Source organism: Cupressus sempervirens, chromosome 9 (assembly GCF_028749045.1).
Source record: "Cupressus sempervirens isolate cs-2001-9-10 chromosome 9, ASM2874904v1, whole genome shotgun sequence".
NCBI classification, from domain to species: domain Eukaryota; kingdom Viridiplantae; phylum Streptophyta; class Pinopsida; order Cupressales; family Cupressaceae; genus Cupressus; species Cupressus sempervirens.
Genome location: NC_143126.1, coordinates 547706756 through 547727588, shown reverse-complemented (window position 1 = coordinate 547727588; position 20833 = coordinate 547706756).

The window sequence follows — 20833 nt, the reverse complement described above, 5'->3', positions numbered from 1 at the left end:
TCTGTAATGAGGGCGTGGGTTTAATTGGCATTTAAGAGTGGCATACTTGAAAAACTATCAATTTCGTGGAGGACTAGCCAAATCTACACCGTTTTCATATTTTCATACATCTAGCTCAACACATCCTTGTCTAGCTCAGACTTTGCTATTGAAAAAGCTGTTTTATGCCTTAAAACTAATGCCCATAATCATACGACTAGGGCTTTATTTCTTAGTACTTTGTAACTTCACAACGGTTCAACAAGATACCTATATTAACCATGCGATGCCATGCTTATTGTTTTATCTAGTCGTTATTCCTTCATCGCAACATGGTGACTTAAATTTTATCTGCTACAATCATCCTTGTGAACATGCGATGTCCAATAATCTTAACCATTTGATCTTATTTCGCTCATTCACAGATTCAACTTTCTAACTGGGGTTAGAACTTGTGATAGTAGGATGCACTAAATTTGCTACTTTTCCACCTTCCTCATGAGTTAAACACTAACTCAAGTGATGGTGTGAAGGTATAAAGTTTGATTGTGTGATCAGCTTGATTGCTTCATCGCAACTTAAAACTCTAACTGTGATTAACCCTTTTTGAACCAGTGATAAAAACTTCCTTGACTGCCATATATTCATCGCAAACTTGTAACTTGAAGACTATCTTGGCCACTTAACCATGCGATCATGTGTTGATCTCAGATTGGTTTTGACAAGTGAGTGTAAACACACTTAAGTTATTTACTTAGTTCATGCTGAACTAGTAGTACGTGCTGAGCACAACATATATATATATATAGATTAGACCATGGTGAGTCATAGTGAGTGTTGAGCCACTCATGTGTCAAGTCACTCAAGTGCTGAGCATATAGTATATGCCGAGTGACACAAGAGCCAAGTAAATAGTGGATGCCGAGCAATACAGGTGCCGAGTCACAATAGAGAGATTAGTGTATGCTGAGCAACAGAGACTTTAGATGCCGAGTAAGATAGTGTTTGATATATTTGTTTGTAAAGGCACAAATAACTATGTAAACCATTTTTGAGCCTACTTAAGATTGAATTTCAATATTTTGGAGATAAGGATGAATCTCTAGTTGGATTCCCTATGCAATTACATGCAGCCAATTAGAAAATGGGAAGGATTAAGCGACAAAATGGATGAATCTTAGCTGTAGATTCATACCTAACCCTAAGTCACTAAGTCTTCTTAAGGAGGCCAAACCCTAAATTCTAAAAAGAGAGAGAATGAGAAAGTGTGTAAGAAATTGAAGGAGCAACAAGAGAAGTTTGCATGCTCAAACATATCATTCATGGTGGCTTAGAAGTTATGAAGTGGAACAACATTGCAGAATCAGTTAGAGCAGAATAGAGGAAAGGAAAAGGATACAACAGAGAGACATTTGATCGAGAAGGATCAAGAAGACATTAGTTTAGAGGTGATATATGTTATCAAGAAAGAAAATGCTAACTATAGGATCAAAGCTGAGACATTCTAACAGGTAATTTCTGTCAAAATCTCTTAATAGAGTAGTTCTAATAGGCTATATGAAATCCTCTAACAAGATGCTTACTTAGTTGTAAGTTAAAGCCCTTTAGCAAGGCACACTTCTAACAAGGTGTTGAAATCCTCTAACAAGGTGAGACCTAACAGTCTTTGTAAGCCTTTAACAGGGTAGACCTTTCATGGGGTAGATCATGTTTCATGGTCAAAACATAGTAACCTTCATTGGATTTATGCGTGTCATCCCCACCCCAATTTTACCTTCTCATTGGAGGGTTTATGGGTAATTATATCGAGTGTCATATGTGTATGATTGCTTACATATTTACATGATTTAGATGTATATGCTTTACATGTTATTTCAGTTTACTCATTGAATGTATGAGATGGATATGTGGTGAAAGTTTTTATGGGTCCAAGGTTAAACTACTGATTCACCCCTCCCTCTCAGAAGTTTACCTTTCCTATTTTAATTCCAACAATTGTTATCAAAGCTTTCTTCTCTGAAAGAGAAGCTTTACATCTTTGAGGAAAAAATCTTGAAATGGAAGTCTACAAGTTGTGAAAGACTATTGAGAATTAGGGAATTGAAATACAACTCATTCTACATCAACTGGCTAAAGCAAGAGAAGAACTAAAGAAATATTTAAAGAGAAGGAAGGAAATTGCTATTGTGGAGAATGACACACAATACAAAGAGATAGACACTACTAAGCTATTTGCAGATGGAGACTCGAATGAATTTGATGCAACAATTGTAGATTTAATGGAAAAGAATAGAGCCCAAGCTAAGGAAATTAAAAATATCAAGTTAGAGCAAGAATCAAAAGCTATATTGCTATGTGAGGGTACTGAACAAAAGAAGAAAGCCATAGAAGAAAAATCCATGATTGAAGAAGATAAAATAAATTTGGCTAACAAACTAGAAGAGAAATCATTAGAACTAACCAAGATTTCCAACATGCAATTGGATACTCTATGCCAAATGATGCATGCCAACTATGAATTGAATGTCAAGGACATTGAGATAACTACATTGAAGCTGCAGAATGAACAATTGCAGAGTGACCTAAAGAGAGAAAAGGAATTTGCTGAAAGTTTCAACAAGCCTAATGAAGCCATCAAATACTTTGAGCAACTATTGAGAACCCCTAGATCCAATACTGATACATCTGGACTGGGATAAACAAGCACTGAAGTAGGAGAATCATCCAAAAGTGCAGAAGAAAAGAAAAAAAAAGGTAAGAACTCCAAACCTACTTGTCATAATTGTGGGAAGAAAGGACATACTGCTAATGTATGCATGAGCAAGACTGTAAATTAGAATGTCAATCCTAGAAGCATGGTTCACTACCATAAGTGCAACAAGCAAGGTCATTAGGCACATGAATGCATAACCAAGGCCATGCAAACACAAGGATTTGAGGGATATTGCTACAATTGTCAAAAGTATGGACATAGAGCTTTTGAATGTAGATCCAAACCCATGTGGTCATCAAACAAGAAAGCAAAGGTAAGGAGCAATGACAAGTCTTATAACTAGGATTATAATACAAGATATAGCTGTCATTATTGTCAAGAATATGGATATATTCCTGAGAATTTTATTAGGACACACTTCAGAGGGAACTACCAAAGGTGGTTGAGCCAAACCACATGTTTTAGTTTTTTGAAGATTGATCACATTAGTAGGTATTGTCCAACTAGGTCAAAAGCAATAGTTGTGAATTTGATAAAGGCAAAGGCAAGGTAGATGTTGAACACATCAGAGATGAGATGAATAAGACATGGAAAAAGAAAGATGATTGAAGCACATCAAATGGACAAGGGATCACTTCACCCAATGGGTCAGGTGATCACACCTCATCAAACTGGGCAATCAAGAGGTATCCAGGACTGATACTTAAAGCTTATATCATACATCAGTTCCAAAATGACTTAGCACTAAAAAGATTACATTAACATGAACAAAGATGCAAAATGTTGTTAGAAACCCAAGATGAATCTTTAAGTTTTTCATGTTGTTTCCAAGCATGAAATATTTCCTTTGTGTGCCAAGTGAAATGCTAGAAGATGCCAAGCTTACAAATTGGCTAGTTGATGCCAAGGTTGTAGTGGTTGCTGAGTGATTGAAATACCAATGGATGCCAAGTGAGCCTGAAATTAGTTGATGCCGAGCTTACAATTGTGTAAGCATTCAAAATTAATTGCAAGGTTTTCAAAGGGTATTTGATCAATTTTAGCTCATTTATCATCATTTCAAATTTGAGAAAGAGTGAGTAGAGTAGAAGGTGATTTGGAAATCCATTCCAAGCAGTTGCAAAAGATTTGAGTAGTAATTCTATACCAGTTTGTCAGATTTCACAAGGTATTTATCAAGAGCCAAGCTACACAGTTTAAATTTTGTAAACCCTAGTTTTACATTATGGCATCTAGTTCGAAGAATGTAGAGAAGGAATTTTTGAATGTTCAGTTAGTGGGTAATGAGATCAAGCAACCTATTTTCAAAGCTATTCCTGATATTGCATACAAGCAAGACCCTTCTGGTGCATTGTCGATGATTCCACTGAATGTGATAATGGTCAAAGATGTAAGAAAATGCTATAACTATAAGATAGGAAGCATTGGTGATATGGAGATTAGTGAAGCATACAATAAATTCTCTGATAATGGTGTTTTGAAGGAAGAATTCAAAATTGTTGAGAGGAAGGGATTAACACAAGCTCTAGATTTTCCAAATGTATTCAAGACATAGTGGAGTGGATTAGGATAATGCTTAGCTGAATTCATGATGGTTCATTTTGGCTAGAAAATGGATCTATCAAAATTACTAAAAGAATAATCCATAGGGTTATTGGTTACCCAACCCTAGATTGGCCTAAGACATTGAGAAGTGATTCAGAGGAAGTGATTGAGATAAATACTGGAGTTGTCTAGAACAAGAGAGGCATGACAATTGATACAATTACTGATCCTCTGATAAAATTTGCTTTAAGGGTGATTTCACACAAGTTTTACCAATCTAGTAGATTGAACAGTGTGCCCTATATAGCTGTAGATGTGGGGTACAAAATTGTAAAAAAAGATCACACATATGATCTAGTAGAGCTACAATTGCAACAATTGATATAGAACCTTGGAGCAATCAGAAAGTCAAAGAGTGCACAATGCAAATTTGGTTCCATATTGATTTGTATATTCTTTTATATGCAAAACACATTTCCCTCATTTGGCACTATGGGATGGAAAACTGATAGATCAGTAGTAGTAAAGATTGGTGAGTACATTGAGCAATTAGGAGAGAATTTTGAATCTATGATGACAAGTTATTTTGAAGACTTTAAGAAGTAAATGAAGGAAAGATTGAGAATACCAATATCCTTAGTTGAGAAACACTATGATGATGCATGTTTTCTTGTGGATGCTGATTATACATTTGTACAAGCTACTACACTAAGGGTGAGATGGTTGAGACCCTTAGGTTATGAAATAAATGTGGATGAAGCCTCTACAACTATAAAAACTTTATTGGTAGAAGAGGTAGATAAAATTGTAAAGATATTTAGAAATTATGAGATGGTGAAGTCCAAAATTACCATGGAATTAAAGACTGCCTCTGCCATGAAGAAAAAGGAGAAGATAGAGAAGAAATTGAAAGCTAAGTTTGGAGAGGGTGCTAAGGAAGAAGAAGAAGAAGAAGAGGAAGAAGACATCGAAGCACAAGCACCACTTGCATTAACTTAGAGTATGGGAGAAGATGAAGAAGAGGAGGAGACTGAAGGTGACGAGGGAGAAGAAGTGTAGATATCTTGAAAATTTATGTGAAAACGTTAAGAATAGTGTAGATCTATCAAGATTTACACATGTAGATTTTGATAATTTGGGTAAAGTAGAGAAAAATCAAGTGGAGGAGGCCATATATGCCATGATGGAAAAATTCAAGACAACTCCACTAGAGATTTCCAACTCAATGCCACAGAGTCTATATGATAGAGTTGAGCAGAAATGGCATTATTTTCTAGACTTGGAGAAACAAATTAGAGAAACATCTCTAGCCCAAGTGATGCCTGAACTAACTAAGGCACAAATTGCTAAAGTTGTACAGAAATATGTAGTTAGGTTCACACCTAAATATAGAGCCTTTAGCATCTTGCAAAACAATACTGAGGATGTTGTTAAGAAGTCCACACAGATGTGAAAGCTCACTTAAGGGTTGACTATAGTTAAGGAAGAAGAACAAGAACCCATTGAAGTGAAAGATGATGAAAAAGATGACACTATTGGAGGAGGAAAAAAAATGCAAGTAGATGACAAGGCAACAACTAAACCAAAACAACTAGAAGAACATAGTGTGCAAGACACACAATTGCCGAGTGTCAGTCCTCTACATGTCACAAGCGAGACTACTGAAATAGTAACTGTCAAGGATGTTTATGATCTATCAACTCAAAACATCAATCCCATTATTGAAGATGATTTGAAGAAGATATCAGATCAGTCTACACTATAGGACAAACTTTCTGATAATCTTGTTTTGGTCAATGTGGATGAGCTATAAAAGTCAGTGATTGATGTTGCAAGGGAAAAGGTGAATCCACAAGAACCACCTTCTATCATCCCTCCAGTCACTAATGTACAACTTGTGGTCCAAATTCTAGAAGAGACATCTAACAAGGTTGATAAAATTATTAAGATTGATACTGTAGAGAAGAGCATAGTGGAAACACAAGTTGCTATTGTAGAAATAGGTCAAATAGACTTATCTACACATACAACACAAGGAAAAGGTGCAAGTCAAGTCATTGTGGCAAAATAAGGTAAGCTTGAAGAGAATGAGATGACACCAAAACTGAAGGAGCAAACTACCATCCAAGCCCTGGTAACCTTACTAGTATCTGGCACTCCATCAAGTCATACTCTTTAGAAGCTAAGCGCAGATGCTACACCATTGCAGATCTCAGTGCTGAGCCTGAGTTCATCAAAGGCTGAAGAAGTAATTCAATATGGAGATGTGAGCCTTGATGAAGAGATCATTTTTCCCAATTATGATTATGGTACCATGACTATAGAACAAATGGGCATATTGCAGCAAGCCCTAGCAAGGAAAAAGCATCAGGTAATGCTTAGAAGGGAGCACAGGCAGAAGCAGGCACTACAAGATATTAAAGACATCTTTTTAGATGCATTTAGTTTGCCAACTCCAGATGAGACCAAGCCACTAATGGAACAACTAGCAAATATAGTGGAAAAGGTTAGTAATGAAGACTTAGATACTAATGCTAAATTATTAGAATGATCAGAAAAGAAGTTCCAAAATAAAGTGAATGAGAAAATTTCAGGTGATATACACTAACACAAGTTGCATCGGCAACTAAGGTTGATGATGTGAAGAAATTACTTGAGAACATATTCACATTGTACACTAAATTGTGCAATCCCTCACTCTTCACCCAAGAGACCAGAAGTCACATTTTGAGTCTGGAGAGACTAATTACTACATCAGGAGCAAAACTACCAATGAATCCCACTCAAAGTGAGAAGCATTTTAGGACATTGCTTCAAACATAAAGTCAGTTAGCTATATTGATTGAAGATGAGGCCAACATAAGGACCAAACTAACTAGCATCCAAGCAATTCTCACCCCCCATTTGGAAATTTTGCACAAGGAGCTAGGCTATGCCAAAACCTTAATGAAGAAAGACCCAAATATTTCTATCTCAGAGGAGCTAAGCTGTGCCAAAACCTTAATGAAGAAAGACCCAAATCTTTCTACCTTAGATGGTCTTGTCCACCTTGCTACTAAGCTAGCAATCCAAATCAAGTCATTGGATGTAGCATGTGAGAATTGGGATGCAACTCTTAAGATGATATTAGATGTCCATAAATCTTTTCTGGAACAAACATACAATAAGTGTATAGCCCATTTTACATAAGTGTCAAAAAGGGGGAGAATAAGATAAAGGGAGAGACATATTTTGGGTGAGAAATGGAGAAAAGGGGAGAATGAAATAAAATAATGGGGGAGGTATTACTTTGGGGAGATACAAGGAGAGTAAGAAATAGGATGAACAAATTAATGCTAGAATCAACTCAGGGAGAGCAAGCATAAAAATATATCAGAAGTATAAAATGAAAGAGTATCAACAAAACAACATGAAGTCAAAGTATATCAGTAGAGACACATTTACTCAGCAGGAGCACAAAATTTTTGATATAGAACAAACATATCAACTCAACGGGAGTTATCAAATTTTAAGGTATCTAAGTGATTACAAAATTTTGACATTTTGAAGTTTTGTATATAAGCCAAGTTAAGATATGCTATGCTTGTAAGATCAAGGATATTAATGTATATTTAAGTGTTTTTGACACTCATGTCAAATGGGGAGATTGTTGATCTCAGATTGGTTTTGACAAGTGAGTGTCAACATGCTTAAGTTATTTACTTAGTTCATGCCGAACTAGTAGTACATGCTGAGCACAACATATATATATATATATATATATATATATATATATATATATATATATATATTAGACTAGGCTAAGTCATAGTGAGTGCTGAGCCACTCATGTGCCGAGTCACTCAAGTGCCAAGTAGATAGTATATGTCGACTGACATAGGAGCCGAGTAAACAGTGGATGCGAAGCAATACAGGTACTGAGTCACAATAGAGAGATTAGTGTATGTTGAGCATTAGAGACTTCAGATGCCGAGTAAGATATTTTTTGACATATTTGTTTGTAAAGGCACAAACAACTATTTAAACTATTTTTGAGCTAAATTAAGATTGAATTTTAATATTTTGGAGATAAGGACAAATCTCTAGTTGGATTCCCTATGCAATTACATGCAACCAATCATAAAATGGGAAGAATTAAGTGGCAAAATGGATGAATCTCAACCATAGATTCATACCTAACCCTAAGTCACTAAGTCTTCTTAAGGAGGATAAACCCTAAATTCTAAAAAGAGAGAGAATGAGCAAGTGTGTAAGGAATTGAAGGAGTGAAGAGAGAAGTTTGCATGTGCAAATATCATTTATGGTGGCTTAGAAGTTATGAAGTGAAACAACATTACAGAATCAGTTAGAGTAGAATAGAGGAAAGGAAAGGGATACATCAAAGTGACATCTGATTCAGAAGGATCAAGAAGACATCAATTTAGAGGTGATTTGTTATCAAGCAAGCAAGTGCTAACTACAGGATCAAAGCTGAGACATTCTAACAGGTGATTTTAGTCAAAGTATCTTAATAGAGTAGTCCTAATAGGATATATGAAATCCTCTAACAAGTTGCTTACTTGGTTGTAAGTTAAAGTCCTTTAGCAATCAAAACTTTTCTAACAGGGTGTTGAAATCCTCTAACAAGGTGAGACATAATAGTTTTTGTAAGCCTTTAACAGGGCATAAGTTTCATAGGGTAGATCATGTTTCATGGTCAAAACATTGTAACCTTCATTGGATACACTTTATTACTGCAGTAGTGAAGATTTGTGGGTGTCATCCCCACCCCAATTTTACCTTCTCATTAGAGGGTTTCTGAGTAATCATATCGAGTGTCATATGTGTATGATTGCTTATATGTTTACATGATTTAGATGTCTATGCTTTACATGTTATTTCAGTTTACTAATTGAATGTATGTTTTTGGGTAATCATATCGGGTGTCATATGTGAATGATTGCTTATATGTTTACATGATTTAGATGTATATGCTTTACATGTTATTTTAGTTTACTCATTGAATGTATGAGATGGATGTGTGCTGAAAGCTTTTATGGGTCCAAGGTTAAACTATTGATTCACCCCCCATCCCTTCTTAGAAGTTTACCTTTCCTATTGTAATTCCAACATCATACACTTATGTTAGATTTCTCTGCTATGTGTCATAGACCAATCCACATGTCTATGATTTGGTTTTACGATTTGGGCATATTTGGATACATGTCTTCCCTTCGCTGCTTCACAACCTTAGAAGATTCCTACTAGATTTCACATGCAAACATGCAATTAATCTTTATATTGACTACTCTCCTTTGTTTCGCCTCATCGCTACTCTCAAATAACTGAAGTCAAGAAGAGCTGTGACCTTGCACTTATACTCTTTTCGCATGTTCGCAACTTGAAAAAAAAAGTTTCCACTAATTGCTACGAAGCCGCGCCATGCCTAACACAAACTTTTTCGCTCCCTCGCTACCTTAGGAACAATTAGAAATCAAGGACGTGCAATTTTGTGAAGAATGATGATCTCGTAATGTCGTGACTTAATCATATAGAAAGCCATGACATAATAATGTGAGAGCTTTTCATAAAACATAAGGGTACAAGATATATCAAGAAATTTTGCATATCCTCATTTTTGACATTTTAAAATAAATTTTGAGAAAAGGAGTTTCTATTGATCACAAAGATGAAATACAAACCTAGGGTTTTGTAAGGATAGACAAAATTAAAAAACCCTTTTGCAAGGTAACTACAATTCTTTCATGATTTTCACTTATAATTTTTCAAAATCTTGGGCAAGTGGAAAATCAAACCAACAAGGTCTAGGGAAAGTGCTCGAGGTGAGGTCCTGGGGTCACAACCTAAGGGATACAAAGCGGGGTTGAGGCGCAACACTGCAAAGGCTAAAAATGAATTTACTATTGTAATAGGCATCTGGTATTATTTTTCTATTAGACAACATATATTAGCCCTAATTTTTAAAGCAACATAGGCTTGTATAAAATGGCTCAGGGTTAGGGATTTTATGAGGTATGATGATTTAGTAGCTTCTTACAACTGTATTGAGTTATAAGGGATTGTAGATTGTAATCAGGTTGAAATTACTGGATAATAGTATTGGACTTACTATTTGGTGGATGTAGCCCAGAGATTGGGCAAACCACATTAAATTTTTTTGTCTTCTATTCTCTTATGTGTTCTTTATTCCTTTGTGATATTGGTTATAGTTGCATGTAATTGTTACTTCTGTCTCTCCAATCCTAACATAAACATGAACGAAGTCCAAGTTTGACCATAATTGAGACTATTAATGATCAAGTATTCCTATAATAGATATTAGGATCACCTACCTAAGCATGTGTCTAGTACCATCATTTGCATTACATCCATAAATTCAAATTGCCTCAAGTGTACAATTATTCATTTATTTCACCAATAGTACAAACACATGCATCTCATATTAAATTGCATATATGAAAAAGCATAAAAAATAATGCATCCATATTCTATTCATCTCATATTGTATTGTCAAATTGCTAAAAAATATGAAAAGAGACATCCATTGCATATGCATTAACCATCTATCTATAAGAATGAAAAGTAAAGAATAACATGCACCATAACGCATCATATAGGTATCCAAAAAACCAAATCTCATATATATCTCATGTATTAGTGAAACAAAGTACAATGAAAGAAATAAAAAATTGACCATGTACATCATAGATAAAAAAGATGATTGATATCAATGTGTTAGGAAAAGAAGGATCTATAGTAGAATGAATCAACATATATAAGTCAGATTGATATACAATTTTTTTGGGGGTATCAATATATTAGAAATAAACATAATATCAAAATTAGAAAAAAGGAATAAATTTAAGCCTCTCTTCTACCCTTTGCATCGGGATGAGAGGCAAGAGGAAGAATATTCACCTGAGTAGGAGGAGAGGGAGGCATATCACCCTCTAATTGAGCTACACATGTATAATAAGAAGGATCCCATTGATTCTCTAGCACTACAAAGAGAATAATAGTAGGTTTTTCTCTAACTCTAGTATGTGTCCATGTGTTGGCATAATTGATGATATTATTAGCATAAGTAATGATGTGACAATAATAAGTAAGAGTGATGATTTGATTGCATGATGACCAAGTATTGGGTTGTCATTGATGTTAACTATTGACCTAGTGTTCTTAAAATGTTTCCAAGTATAATTGAGTGTTGGGTGTACGTAACGCAAAGAATAAAATGATCGGTGAAGAAATAGTGCAACTACTATGAGCACTTAGTGACAAACTATAGGTGATTTAATTGCTTTATAGAATCCATGGTGAATGGTGTGGAATGATGACATGATGATGTTTATGAGGCAATGAATCTGGTATAGTTATGATATCAACTCATTATAATGATAGATGGAGCATTTCTAGGATGGAAAGATGATTGTCGAGACAATTTAGGTTAGACAAGTGATAGTTGAAGTTGTGATAGATAGGTTAAAGAAGAGACATTCACGTTAAAAAAGAATGAGTTTTTGAATCATGATTAGTTAACTAGAATTAATGATAGGTGAAAAGGTTGCAATGCCTTGGGGTAAGTTAGTTATAATCTAGTGAGGTGGATATACATGTAAAGGTTATGATCTAACATCAAATTGATCGAGATTAAGTTTGTGAAGATGATTCTAGAGGAAGTTCATGACACATCAAAAGGTATTTGACCTCTAGCACATGATATTATGAATTGGTTGGTGTGGTCATGTAAAGTGACTTGTAACATAGGATAACATCTTATGGTAGTTAATTATGAGCATGAAATTTGAATTTCCTAATTGTAATACTTTTGGGGTTTAGTTAAGTCAGTGGACATTGCAAAAACTAGTATAATAGGTAAAAGAAGGACAAGTTTGATGTTGTTGATTGTGGCCCACTTGGTGTGTAAAGAAGTGGAAGATGTGATCCAACTAGAGAGAAGAGAAGTGAGTCGAGAAGAGTTACAACAAGTGAATTTCATTAATTAGATGCATCCTAATAGGTCCTTATAGTAAATCCTTTAACAAGGTGACACTTGAGCTATTGTTCAAAGTTATCTAACAAGGCTAATCTTAATAGGTCTAGAGGTGGATCCCTTAACAAGGTGGCACTTGACCATTTATTTGTAAACTCCTAACAAGGTTAAGCTCCTAATAGGGTGTCCTTCAAAAGAGTAAAAATTATTTGTGGGTACTAATCCTCACTATGGTTTTGATCCAAGTTGGGTTTCTACATTACCAAAATCTATGTCAAATGTGTGAATGGTTTTATGTGTTGGATGTTTCATTTAATTCTTTAAGTTTTTTACTAGTTAAAAAGTTTAAAACTTGAAAAAGTCATTTGAATTATTGACTACTGAATCAACACCCCCCCTTTCAGTAATCTAATCACTTAGGACCAACTATTGGTATCAAATATTTGGTCCTTATTTGTATGAAATCTTAACAAATCAAGGTAAAGATCCAATATGATGGAGAATGAGACTCCTAAGTTATCAAGAAGAATCTATCCACTATGATGTGGATAGGCGAAGCTCTATCTCATAAGTATGGGAGAACAATATTGGAATCATGTGGTTACATGATATATTACTGCTACATGAAATCTTAATGCGGATTAGTTGAGGATATAATGAGAACATACAACTACAATATACCATTGCAAGTACTCTTTCAGATGTATAATATATTAATGTCAAAGATGTAGACATGACCTATGATTTGGGAAACTAAATAAAATCTATGTAGGAGATTCACATGTGTACAAAAGGAAAAGGTGAGAGCAACTAGAAAGAACAATATGATGAGATGAGAATGAGAACACTGAATAATACACTCAAATGATCAAGGATGCAGTTGCTTCTATTAGAGGTGCTGGTGGAACACTTGTGGAAGATTATGTGGTAAGAAATTTATTAGAACCTTATTTCCTAAATATGCCATTAGTGTTTAAAGTATTCAAGAGGTTAGATCTCTAGGCACTGTTGTAGTTACATTAGATTCATTAATATCTAAGTTGAAATCTTTTGAGCTTAGTAACTTTAATAATAGTCTGCCTAAGATAAAAGCTACTTTCAATACATCTATCACTCTTGTTCTTACAAGAAAAGAAAGATAAGGTTCTATTAGTTCATCTGTTTATGGACATGACTCATGCTAGGAGGTTACCAAGAGGAAACGATATGCACAAAGGTATCCTACATTTGAAGTGCTTTAACGACAAGAAGATAGGACATTTCTCTTTCAAATGCCTTGAGAAAGGAAAGAAGGACAGGGAAATAAATAAAAGGAGAATAAGAAGACATGTTACATTGTAGAAGAAGTTGTTATTAATGACGAGTTTGATGGAAAATAAGAATAAATTGTGTTCATCATAGTCAAAGAAAACCCTATTGAAGGTGTTGAGAATTTTTTGATGTCTATCACAAAGAATAATAAAGAATGGATAATTGATGATGGTTGTTTACATCACATGAGCAATGTTAAAATAATATTTATCAAAATTGTGTGATGGAGGATGGAAACAAAAGTTCCTAAACTATGAAAGGTAAAGGTTCTATTGTCTTGAAAGATAAAATACACTATGAAGATGTGATGTAGGAGCATCCTGGGTGTAAGAGAAATCTTGCATCACCCAAAAATATTTCATTTTATTTATTTGAATAAGGGTTGTCTTAATGTAGAGTTGTTTTTTGTGGAGGCTTGCTACTTAGTAAGTTAGTCATACGAGCTCAGAATGTCCTAATTTTAGAGGTGGATGTTCATCTTGGAGATATACGCCTACCAGTTGAGGCTCAGTGCCATATCATGAGTAATCATAGATTTATTGTGGATTTTTGGTGTGCAATTTTGGTATAAAAACTTCTGGCTCAATATTAAAGGCCTAAAAGTGCTTGGATGAGGTCCAAAAACTTGATGAATGGGTGCTTTCACCGATATGAACCTATAGATTAGAAGCCAAGGATTCTAAAAAGTGGTTTTAATAGCCAATCAGAGAAACAATTTGAAAGTCATGTCCTTCTGAAGTTGGGCCAACCAAAACTTCTAAAATAAATTTCAAAAGTGTATTTGGTCAACTCTATATGTATTATTAGGGTTTGCCAGCCCTAGGTATTAAGTTTGAGTGCATAGAACCTTCATAGGCAACATATATTTTAAAAATGCCTATACATTATCTAGGACAACTTTGGGTGATTATTCGAAGCTTTTTTTGCAAATTATCTTAATGAAGGTGCCTATATGGGTTAGCATATTGTAATTTTAAAATTTTGCATTTGCAGTGATAATAAAAAGCCCATATTTTGTTCTCGCAAATTGTTGTTATTTCTTTGTTTCTATTATGTGTTTATGGTATTAAGGGGAGAACCTTTCATCAAGTGGTATTAGAGTGACCTTCGTTAGTGATATTAGAGTTGGAGTTCTTGAGTGTCTAGATAGATCACCAAGTATGAGGCAGTTTGCACCAAGACTATGGTTTGGGCTATGCATGTAGACAAATTGCTAATAAAGTAGTAGCAGATGAAATTTTGAACCCTAAAGAGGAAAATATTTTTAAGGCCATTTCCAAGATTGGAAAATAGACCTAAGTTTGATGTTTCCACATTCTTGGGAAATCTTAGCATATAGGAATTGATCAATTGGATCAATGAATTAGAAGAGTACTTTGAATATGAAGATATTGAGGATCTAGATAGGGTCAAGTTTGTAAAGGCCAAACTAAAGGATCATGCAAAGATTTGGTGATAGGAGATATAATTAAAGCGAAATAGAAGAGAGAATGAAAAAATCACCAGATGGGATCAAATGATAGCTAAAATAAAGTGATAGTTCATTCTCGTGGATTATGAGCTTGATCTATTGAAGAAAATACAAGGATTGAAGCAAGCGAGAAAATCCATTGAAGAGTATACCAAACATTTCTACCGAGTTCTCATTAGAACTAGCCATGTAGGAGCTGATAAAGAGAAAGTTTCTTGTTATCTTAATGGGTTAAGGGAAATAATTTAGGAGGAGTAGATTCTAGTTCAAATGATAATTATTGAGGAGGCATACCAATTTTCCCTAAGAGTTGAGAAGAAGCTAAGTCAAAAGTTTGATAACAAGAATAGTAGAATAGGTCATGGTGGAAGATCTAGTGGATGGTCTTATGGAGGCCAAAATGATGATCAAAAGAATAAGGATGAGGCAAGTAGTTTTAGTTAGAACTAGAGGGGAAACAATTTCAACCATTTCCATGATCAAAATAATAGTGATCAAAGGGGAAGAGTACAAGGATCTAGAAGAGGAGGCTTCTATGGGAAATTTTTCACTACAAAGAAGAAGGGCATGGAGAATTTGAGTGTTACCACAACCAAGGAAGGACATATCAAAGAACAGAAGTCTAGGCTAGAATTGCACATGTTGATGAAGATGTCAAATCATCCCATTCTAAAGATGCTAAAAGGGGAGAAGTCCTACTTAATAGGAGAGTCTTGCTAAGTGGAGAGAATGAACCTGATCAAAGGAGGAGTTTGTTTCATAATAGGTGCAAATGTGAGGATAAGTGTTGTGATGTGATCATTGATGGTGGAAGTATTGACAATCTGGTGTCAAAAAAGATAGTCACAAAGTTAAATCTCAAGAGGTAAAAACACTCACTTCCATACCATATTTCATGGGTGTAGGATGACCACAAGGTCATGGTCAATTAGTAGTGCCTAGTGAAGTTCAAGATTGGAAGCTACCAAGACGAGGTTCTTTGTGATATCATGCCTATGGACATATGTTATATGTTGTTGGGTAGGCTATGGTAGTTTGACATGCATGTTACACATGATGGGATCACCTTTTGGGAGGGATTGTACGAGTGGTTAGTCATGCCTTTTCGATAACCAAAGCACCAAGCACTTTCATGTGGCTCATGAATGAGAAACTAAAGGAGTTTCTGGGTAAGTTTGTCATTGTTTACCTATATGATATTTTGATCTTTAGGAAGATGTTGGAGGAGCATTTGATGCATATGTGAAAGGTGTTTGATAAGTTGAGGGAAGAAAAGTTGTTGATAAACCTAAAGAAGTGCAATTTTGTGAAGGAGTTGGTGTACCTAGGATTTTTAGTTTTAGCAAAAGGTCTAAAAATAGACCCAAAGAAAGTGAAGGCTATCCTTGAATGGCCTACTCCAAAGAGTGCTATAGAGGTAAGATCTTTTCATGGACTAGCTAGTTTTTATAGAAAATTCATAAGTGGTTTTATCAGTATTTGTGGACCCTTGACTGAAATAATGAGAGGGGATAGGAAAGAATTTAAGTGGACAGTAGGAGCAGATTAGAGTTTTAATCTATCAAAACAAAAAGTTACAAAGCATCTTGTTTTAGCTCTTCTAGATTTTAACAAAGTGTTTCAAGTAGATTGTGATGCTAGTGGTAGTGCAATAGGAGCTTGTTGTGGTTTAACAATGCATGCCCCATTTCATCTAGAAATGGGGACCCCCTAGTATAATTTTTAAGCTTTCCAAATCCCTAGTCCAGTTTTCAAGTCTTTTTAGGGTTTTTTTAGTGTTCTGGCTTAATCTAGTTCTCTACCTAAAAACCTGATTGCCAAAAATTGGAGGTTCTAAGGAGGAATATTCAATTTTTTATATGTATATGGGGGTGCACTAGTGCACTTGGTACACATAGCACACCCCAAAAGGTGTGTTAGTGCACCAAATGCTTTAGTAGGAGAACTTCCCTTTGGAAGTGCACACCTCCAAAGGTGCACTCTGCCTCGGGCCACACCCCTTCCAACACTTCTTCTTCTTGCACACTCTTAGTGTTGAGGGTTTTTTGTGTAGGGGGAGGAACAAGGTGCACCTTTTTGTTTTCTAGAGGTGTTTTAGTGTTTTTAGGGTTTTTAGCAAAGTTTTAGGTTTTAGGGTTTCTAATTTGTGTTTTATCATGTCTAGGGTTTGTTTAAATTAAAATTTTCAACTTTCTAGACTAATGTTTGCTTCGTTGTGTACATAAAAACACATCCTTAACTTGTCGGGGTCATAAATTTTGACCTAGAGCTCAGAATTCTATACTGTTTACATCGCTGGAAAGAAGAACTAAAAATATAATTTTAGTCCCTAAAATAGTGAGCCTTTGGCTATCTAGTTTTAGGGACTGATGAAAGTTTCAACTTGAAATTTTGAGCAGAAGATCTTCGAAAAATCCAATTAAAAAGACCTAGAAAAACTTGTGTAAAAAGTATGAAAAAGTTTCAAACATTTGATCATTTTGGATAATCTAGATCACTTGGTCTTTGACTAAGAAGGATCAGGTAGTCAGAGAGAAGGAAGAATCAAGAAATTTACACTAAAGATCAAAGATACAGAGGTTGGATACATGAACCAAAATAGGTTCTTCATCTTATGCAACTATTAATGACAAGATTCAACAGAAGTGCCTTGTGATTTTAGAAGTAGGAAGAGTTCAGGTCTATAAATTTTTTTGGCTATAAAGAGGGTATAAATTATCAAAAGGATCAAGGTAAGTACACAAAAGTGATCTAAAACCGCATTTGAGCAAAATCCAGAAACCATTTTCAAAACTAAGAACTTCATTTTTTTGGTGAATTAATCACCTTGTACAAATTTCTCCCAGGTGCATTGGTGCACAGGTGTGTTGGTGCATAGGCGTGTGGGTGTGCTAGTACATAGGTGCACTTCTCCCAAGGTGAACTTCTTCTAAGGTTCACTGACAGTTAACTACTAGTTCTAAATTTAAAGCTTTCCATGCATCAAAAACACATTTCGATGATAGTTTAACTCCTACAAACATCTAGAGAAGGTTGAGCTTCTATTTTTGGCATCTCCAGAGACTCCTACATCGTCTGATAGCTTTCTTGTTCTTATTTTCTCATGATTTCTTTGTTTTAAGACATGTAAAGACTCATGCACCCATTAAATGATATAAACAAGGGTGGAGTCCTACTTAGCACCAGTTAGAGAGTCAATTTGTACATAAATAGATTTGTTTTATTAGTTTTAAGCATGTATTTGCATAAAGGAATCTCTCACTCTCAACACAAATTGAGGAGAGAATTTCTTATAAATTTAGGAATGTACTATGTATTCTAGGCCACCATTATTTTGACACAATAATATATGCCATTGGTGCTCGCATTTGGAGTGCAGTGATTCTTACCTAAGTGTGTTATATTTTATGAATGTATGTTCATAGAATGTAATTGAGCCAATAGTTTTATTGCGTTGTTTTGGTTGTGCGATCTTTTAATTTTTATTTTTGCTATGGATCAAAAAATTCCACTGACATATTTAGTTCGAGAAGAGATCATCATATTGTTCTTGCATAGCTTTTTGTCTTGCATGAGCACACTTTCCGTGGCCTTGCAATTTGATGGAAAGTGAAACATCTTACGGTTATTGAATTCCCATTGATGATTGCATTAGTGTAATTAAGGAAGCACTGCTCCTATTTTCATTGGTTACCTACTGATCTTTATGAAAGCTTAACTCACAGACGCGTTGTTTTTGTGGCTTATGTCTGTTAGGATTTTACTTTTCATGTTATTTTCTTAAATTTCTTGTTTCCCTATTTTCATTATTTGCTTTACTAACCCTTTGGTTAAATTAGGAATTCATATAGTTGCATTGTTAGATTGCATTCATCATAAAATAGAAAATACCAAAATATATTTCTTTTGTTTGTTTCATTATTTTGAGATAACAAGTAGATTCAAAATCTTATCTGAATCATTTCAGAACCAGCAAAGGCCTCCTCATGAACATTCACATTTATCTTCAACTGAGTGGATTCTAGTAGGTCACAAGATCACCCAGAACCTTGGAGCTAATTCTAGATTAGCTTTTCAAGAGAGGAGTTTGAAAGGATTCCTACCGTTAAGCATCATGCAAAATGACAGCTCTACGGAGCTATTTTGAGCCAAGAAGGTAGATCTGTTGCTTATTTAAGTGAGATGTTGAATGATGCTAAAAGAAATATTTTGTTTATGATCAAGAATTTTATGCTATAGTTCAGGCATTGAAGAAATGGAGACACTATCTTCTTCCTAAGTAGTTTGTTTTGTATTATTATCATCAAGCTTTGCAAAATTTGAATAGTCAAGGAAAATTGAACCAAATGCATTTGAACTGAGTTGAGTTTTTGAAGAGTTATGAATTTATTTTGAAACAAAGGAGTGGGAAGTCTAATAGAGTTGTAGATGCTATTAGTAGAAGACAATTTTTGCTAACAAAGATGCAAATTGAGGTGGTTGGTTTCAAGGAACTCAAATTTTTTTATCCAAAGGATCTTGATTTTGTCAAATCTTGGAAGGCTTGTACAAAACCCATCACATTTGATAGGACATTTAGTGGTTGGATTTCATTACCGAATATGGTATGTTGTCCAAGGGAAGTCAGTTGTGCATTCCTAGAAGTTCTATGAGGGAGAATCTCATCAAGAAAAAGAACACTAGAGGATTGGCTGGACATTTTGGGAGAGATAAGACCATTTCTTTGGTTACTGAGAATTACTATGGGCCATAGTTGTAGCAAGATGTGAAGAAGTTTGTACAGAGTTGTAGAGTATGTCAGACGACAAAATGAGTAAACCAAAATATGAGCTTGTATCAACGATTACCTGTACTAAAGAAGTTGTGGGAGGTTGTCAACATAGATTTCATTCTTGGATTACCAATAATTCAACAAGGGCATGATTCTATTTTTGTGGTGGTTGACAAGTTTTCAAAGATGACACATTTCATTCCCTACAAGAAGACTAGTAATGCTGTTCATGTGGTAGAGTTGTTTTTTAGAGAAGTGGTGGGATTACATGGTTTTCCAAAGAGTAAATTTTTAGATCGAGATTCCAAAATTGTTGGGTATTTCTATCATATATTGTGGAATAGATTGAAGATATATTTTAAGTTTAGTTCATCACATCATCTATAGATTGATGGAAAAATCAAGGTGGTGAATAGGAGTTTGGGGAATTTGATGAGATGCTTGGTTGGAGATAAACCAAAGGGATGTGATATGATTTTACCATAGGAGGAATTTGCATATAATAATTTTTTCAATAGGAGTAATGGTAAATAACAATTCCAAATTTTTTATGGGTGTAATCCCACAAATGCTTCTAAATTGAGGCAATTGGATAAAGGAGAAATAAGTAGTGCTGAAGCAAAATACTTTTTTGAACATTTGAAGAATATCCATGAGGAGGTGAGGAAGCACATTATTAAGATGAATACATAGTATAAAGCTAAGGCAGATGTCAGAAGGAGGTATAAGGAATTCATATTGGAGATCAAGTCATGGTTTATTTGGGAAAGGAGTGTTTGCCAGGGGGTACATATAATAAGTTGAAAATGAAGAAGTTTGGGCTATGTAAGATAGTGAAGATACATGATTCTGGAAGTACCTATGAAGTGAAGTTTCTTGGTGAATTAAATATTTCACTAGCATTTAACATTTCAAATTTGATAGAGTATTATGAAGGAGGTGATGGAGATGAAGTTTTAGAAGCGCAGTGGAGTATTCCAGCAACTAGTTCAACTACAAAGGAGATTGAGGAGATCCTAGACAATCATGTTGGAAAAGGTACAAGGAACA